Source organism: Leuresthes tenuis, unplaced genomic scaffold (genome assembly GCF_036924035.1).
Source record: "Leuresthes tenuis unplaced genomic scaffold, fLeuTen1.0.hap1 SCAF_22, whole genome shotgun sequence".
Classification (NCBI taxonomy): domain Eukaryota; kingdom Metazoa; phylum Chordata; class Actinopteri; order Atheriniformes; family Atherinopsidae; genus Leuresthes; species Leuresthes tenuis.
This window is the reverse complement of record NW_027325376.1, coordinates 28,171,489-28,178,768: the sequence shown is the minus strand read 5'-3', so window position 1 is coordinate 28,178,768 and position 7,280 is coordinate 28,171,489.

The window sequence follows — 7,280 nt, the reverse complement described above, 5'->3', positions numbered from 1 at the left end:
TGTGTATCGTCCACCTGGCCCTTATTCTGAGTTTCTGTCTGAATTCTCAGAGTTTTTATCCCAGTTATTGCTGAGTACAGATAAAGTCTTTGTAGTGGGTGACTTTAATATTCATGTCGATGTTGAAAATGACAGCCTAAATATTAACTTTAATTCTATATTAGACTCTATTGGATTTTCTCAAAGTGTTCACAGACCTACTCACTGTCTTAATAAATACCCTTGACCTTGTGCTGACTTATGGCATTGAGAGTGAACAGTTAACAGTGTTCCCTCATAACCCTGTCTTGTCTGACCATTTTTTAATAACTTTAGAATTTTCATTACTTGACTAAACGGTTTCTGAGAAGAATTTTACATATAGAAGGTGTCTGTCAGAGAATGTTGTAACCAGATTTAAAGAGTTGATTTCATCATCCTTTTCTTCACTGCCATGTGCAGATATGACAGAGGACGGCTACCTAAATTTTACTCCAGTAGAACTTGACTCTCTTGTTGACAGCACTATAGCTTCAATGCGTACAACACTGGACAATGTTGCCCCTCTGAAAAGGAAGGTAATCAGTCAGAAGAGGTTGGCTCCTTGGTATAATTCACAGCTGCTTTAAAGCAGACTGCAAGAAAGCTGGAGAGACAGTGGCGTTCCTCTAATTTAGAAGAGTCTCAATTAGTCTGGAAAGATAGTTTAATAGCGTACAAAGCTAGAACTGCTTATTATTCATTATTGATAGAAGAGAATAAGAATAATCCCAGGTTTCTTTTCAGCACTGTTGCCAGGCTGACAAAGAGTCCGAGCTCTGTTGAGCCATGTATTCCTTTAACTCTCAGCAGTGATGATTTCATGAGATTCTTTATCAATAAAATTGTTTCTATCAGAGAGAAGATTAATGGAATCCTTCCCACTATCATCACTGATGTATCATCAAGTAGAGCAGCTTTAGAAGTATCTTTAGAACCTGATTTGTATTTAGACGGCTTCTGCCCAGTTGATCTCTCTGAGCTAACAACAGCAATAGTCTCTTCTAAACCATCAACTTGTATTTAGACCCAATCCCAACCAGACTGTTCAAGGAGGTTTTCCCCTTAATTGACACTTCCATATTGGATTTGATCAATCGGTCTTTGTTGACAGGATATGTACCTCAGACTTTTAAGGTTGCTGTTATTAAACCTTTACTTAAAAAACCTACTCTTGATTCAGAAGTGTTGGCTAATTATATATATATATATCCAATCTCCCTTTTTTGTCTAAAGTTCTTGAAAAAATAGTTGCAGCTCAACTTAGTGATCATTTACATGGAAATAATCTGTTTGAAGAGTTTCAGTCAGGATTCAGAGTGCATCATAGCACAGAAGCAGCACTGGTGAAAGTTACCAATGATCTCCTCTTAGCCTCTGATAGCGGACTTGTTTCTGTGCTTGTCCTGTTGGATCTCAGTGCTGTATTTGGTATGATCGATCACAGCATTCTGTTACAGAGACTTGAACATGTTATTGGGATTAAAGGAACTGCATTAGGCTGGTTTAAGTCATATTTATCTGATAGATTCCAGTTTGTTCTTGTAAATGAAGAATCTTCCTCACACACCAGAGTAAGTCATGGAGTTCCTCAGGGTTCTGTGCTTGGACCGATTCTTTTTACTTTATACATGCTTCCATTAGGTAACATTGTTAGACAGCATGGCATACATTTCCATTGTTATGCTGATGATACTCAGCTGTACTTATCTATGAAACCAGATTAAACCAACACGCTGGTCAGACTACAAGCCTGTCTTAAAGACATAAAGACCTGGATGACTCAGAACTCTCTGCTTTTAAATTCAGACAAAACTGAAGTTGTTCTCTTTGGACCTGAGCGCTTCAGGGAGAAATTGTCTAGTTATATAGTTACTCTAGATGGTATTTCCTTGGCTTCTAGTTCTACAGTGAGGAACCTTGGAGTTATTTTTGACCAGAATTTATCATTTGACGCACATATAAAACTGGTTTCTAGGAATGCCTTCTTTCACCTTCGTAATATTGCTAAAATCAGGAACATTCTGTCTTAGGGTGATGCAGAGAAACTAGTTCATGCATTTGTTACTTCAAGATTACCCTACTGTAATTCCTTATTATTGGGCTGTCCCACATATTCTCTGAAAAGCTTCCAGCTGATCCAAAATGCTGCAGCCAGAGTTCTGATGAGAACTAACAGGAGAGATTATGTTTCTCCAGTTTTAGCTTCTCTTCATTGGCTCCCTGTTAAATTCAGAATAGAATTTAAGATTCTTCTCCTCACATATAAAGCTCTTAATGACCGAGCTCCATCATATCTTAAAGATCTCATTGTAAGATATTTTCCTAACAGAGCACTTCACTCCCAAACTGCAGGTTTACTTGTTGTTCCCAGAGTTTCTAAAAGTAGAATGGGAGGTAGAGCCTTCAGTTATCAGGCCCCTCTCTTGTGGAATAAGCTGCCAGTAAATGTCCGGGAAGCAGACACCCTTTCCACTTTTAAGATTCGGCTTAAAACTTTCCTTTTTGATAAAGCTTATAGTTAGGGATGGCTCAGGTAATCCTGAAACATCCCATAGTTAAGCTGCTATAGGCTTAGACTGCTGGGGGACCTCATCTTTCACACCTTTCTTCACTTTGCTCTCTTTTTTCCCCCTGTTTAATTTCTCAAATGATTTTATGTACATTATTGTGGTTATTAACTTGTGTTTCCCTGTTCCAACAGATATCCTTTGAATGGTGTTATGGTGTTTTTTCCCCCCTCTTTTCCCTCTTTTCTGTCTTCTCAAACCCCAGCTGGTCGAGGCGGATGGCCACCCTTCCTGAGTCTGGTTCTGCCAGAGGTTTCTTTCTGTTAAAAGGGAGTCGTTCCTTTCCACAGTCGCCTCAGGCACGCTCAGGACGGGAGATTGGACTGAAGACAAGTTTCGGTGCAGTCTGTTGGTTTCCTTAGCTAGGATATTATTTTTTTAATTGGCTCTATATGAATGAATTGGATTATCATTACAATTAATTGAATTCCAATTGGCTTGAATTGGACTATATTATTTAAGTGCCTTGAGATGACAATTGTTGTAATCTGGCGCTATATAAATAAAATTGAATTGAATTGAATTGAATTGAGTATGTTTTTACATTCACACGTGACAGTGGGTAGAGAGCGTTTCCTCTCATTAAGGCTGATGTATGACCTAAACGAACAGCAAGGGAGACGGAAACTTTTTGGATAAAAAGAGAGGCCGCTAATATCCTCAATCGGAAAGTTGATTCTCTGGCTCCTGGCCCTGGTCATTTTAATTCTCATATCCATCGAGTTTTGCAGAAAAAAAACATCCCCGTGGAGGGGGCCCTTTAGGTGTACTTCTCTGGAATTAGCTGTTGTAGCAGCTCTCTGGTTTAATCCTCTGTTTGGGCCTTTATTGGTCACTATAGAGTGTATGGCTCCGGGTGTATTTTCACAGTAAAGACCAGCACTGAACTGACTCTTTAATGCATCTTCAGAAAAGTTTAGCAGAGTCTCGATCATAGCTCTATATGGGTGGGTGGCGCTAGACTGTGAAATTAATCTGTCCCCCAGAGTAACATCGCAGTGTATTGAGAAGATAATTGATGAGACCCACAGGTGCATCGTTTACCATGTCAGTACCATCTGCATTGGTGATCTTCACGCGTAGATTTAACAAGTAGACCTTATCATCAATAGAAAGCTGGGTCATTGGGACAGAAAATAAGTCCAGCTCAGCCAGGGTGCACTCAGGGGATTTGTGATGCAAAAGAGCCATGTTTTATTCTCTCCCTCTCTCTTTTTTTATGATTCAGTGAAATATATCCCTGCTCCGAGCAGACTTTCTCCCTTTAGGCTTGCTTCTTTCAACTGACTTCTTCTTTTTAAGCACCCTCTGTATTTGTGATCCCCTCACACATTCATTGGGCGGTCGCTTCCTTGGTCTTCATGACAGAACCATAATACCTGACCCTTCTTGTCCTTCCGTCGCCGCAGGACCCGAGATTCTTCTCATAGCTTTGCCTATGACAGGGATGTCAAACTCCAGTCCTCAAGGGCCGCTGTCCTGCAGGTTTTAGACGTTCCCCTGCTGCAACACATGCAACTACGCAAGTATATTTCAACCTTGTCTTTATTCTTTTTTCTATTGTATTATTATACATACACACACGTATTCATGAAAAGCAAGAATGGTAGTAATATATGATTAAAAGAAGTTAAAAAAAACAATTATACTCCTTTTCCACCAGTTCACACAGGTCCCAGGCACCAGGGTAGTGGTATGATTGCCACCTTCCATGTGGGAGACCTGAGTTCAAATCCCCTGTATGAAAAGGTACTACCTCCAGTAGGGGTCCTTAGGCAAGACCCCCTTACCCTACCTGTCTATCTGTAAGTCGCTTTGGATAAAAGCGTCTGCTAAATGCATAAACATAAACATAACATAATGACATGTCTGTGAAATCATTTGGTCAAATTCCTCATGGATCAAGCACAGCACTGTCTGTAGCATTCTGTGCTCAGGCGGTTGGTTTTCGTGTCACTGCTGCTACTCACTCTGCCCCCCTCTTCCGCCTGACCTTGGTTCAGAGTCAGGCTGCTATGACAACAGTTGAGCACGAGCACTGGTCATGGCTGCCCACACACTGTTGCAACCATATATGTTTGAGCCAGAGTCATATCCTGAGAATGAAGAGGCCCCAGAAGAAGTAGGAGAACCGAGGATCTTTTATAACCTGTAGGGCGAGGTGGGTGGAGACTGGATGTTGGCCACTGCTGGAGAGTTAAGGAAGTGGATGGATGAGAAGATGAGAAGAATCTGACTGGTTCGTCCAGACTAGAGGGACAAGAGAGTGAGTGGCTGCAGCAGCGCATGTAAAATGGACGCGGTTGTTGTTTTTACCACTGGAGGTATATATATATCTATATATATATAGATATATATAGAGATATATCTATATATATCTATGAATAATTATATAAATTAAGCTCAATGACTGAAAAAGATTCAATAGATAAATTTCAAAGCGGTTTTGTCAGATGGTCATATAAATATTCATACATCATTTGACATTGCTACAACATACATATTTTAATAGCCCAGGTTATGCGGGAAGAAAACATGGACATAACTTTACATTTAATAACAGAGATGAAGCCGTTAAAGCTTTATTACTCAATGTAATGGAGACCTCATACTGTTAGATGTGGAGATAACAATGAGACAGCATACAGGACAGAGGCAGAGGAACTGTCCTTCTGGTGCTCAGTAAACAACCTGATTCTGAATGTCCATTAAACAAAACAACTTATCATGGTCACCCACATCTCCGGCGATCTCTCCTGGACTCACCACATCAAAGCCCTGGTGAAGAAGGTGCTTCATTTTTTGGACTCATTTGGATTCTAATGAATTAGATTTAATTGGATTATGATGAAATTACAATTATTTGAATGATAAATGGCTTGAATTGGACTGTATTTTTGAAATGTCTTCAGATGACATTTGTTGTGATTTGACTTATAAAAGTAAAACTAAATTAAATAGTCATAAAATGTTCCACGGTAGACAGTTTTTGTTTTTTGTTATTGGTGGCAGTCTGATCTCATCCTCTCCAATAAGAGCAACAAGAACTGTGATTAACCTGGAGTCTGTTCCAAAAATAGGCTGGTTCTGATGGTAATATTTTATTTTAATAATTAATATTTACATATCGCTACCTACATATCTACACTCTTTGGTAAACAATGAGGCATATATAGTTTTTTCATGTGTAAGTACACTGATGTTGACAAAACACTGTTGTGTCATCTAGCTGTCTACCACACAACACAATATTGTAGATCTACAAAAACATGTCACATTTCATACAATGCTGGGACAATATATGTTGATTTAATCAATACAAAGAAAACTTTTTTACATAAAAAACATAGTTTTAAACAGGTCTCTGGACTACCACGTTGGTGTAATTTGCTAAATATTTGGATATAGCACTGCTAAAATATATTAAAAAATAATGGAATGACACGTAAAACCCAAAAACAAACAAATAAAGAAAAAAAAACTATTCCACATAAATATGAAAATATTTTTTTAAGGAAAAGGCTTTGTTACATAGATACATCTTTAAAGGTTTAAAAGATTTAAAAGAACATACTGACTGATCAAGTCTTAATATCTTCCTCTGAACACGTTACATTTTTTCTACATTTTTGATCAAACGGCGGTCTCTTTTGGATTTCTTTTGTGCCAAAAGAACCAGATTCAGCTGTTTAGCAATGAGAGGTACTTGATAAGAGTACAGACTTTCTCCTACAGTCAGTATTGATGTACTGCAGAGTTGGACAGGTAGGTCTGAGTTAATTACCTGACTAACTCAAGTACGCTTCAATTGTTGTTGCACATGCTGCAGTCTTTCATTGTTGCTGGTCTAGGAATTCTTAATTTCACTGTAGTTACTCAGAAAAACCCAGTGCATGTTCATAGGAAAATGTCCACAACTAAACTATTTTGGAAGGGTTTGACAAGCAAACACAAATAATATCAACAGGCCAAATATTTAAGCTGTAAAATACTTTTATTTTAAACACATACACTGGAACTGATGCAGTGAAAAATGTTAAGCCCAAAAACCAACATCCTTAGCACACATCTGTGGAGGCTAACTACTTAAACATTGCTACTAGGCCTAAATTTACGGTGATTTTCGAAGGTACATTGCCATGACATTGCTGCCGGTAGATGTTCTTCCCATGATATTGCAACCGCTACCCTGCCCCCTAGTCTCTAATCAGCAATCCATACCATTTGAAATTTGTTCTGGCCAAGACATGAGGATAGGCTTCCCCTTGTCCTTCACCAGGTGGGGTCAGAATTGGTACAAATATTGCACCATCGGTGCTGAGCACAAGAGCCATAGAGGCCAGGGTCTTCCCCAGCTTTAGGCTGTGCAGAGCAACCACTAAGACAGTCCAGCACATAGTAGCGAGTATACGGTATACATGGAACACCATAACCAAGTGGTGGGAATGTGTACAGGAACATCTAGACTTAGACTCAACTTTATTGATCCCCTTGGGATGACTTAATCCGGGAAATTCTGTCTCCAGCAGCTTATACGATACAGTAGGAAAGAAACAGCACACAGAGGGTAAAAAGAAATAAAAAATATATATGATAAATACAAAAAATAGATGACAAAATATACACTCTTAGAAAATATAGAAGTAACAGTGGATAAATGACCAGATATTTAGTGAAATTAAATTAAATTAA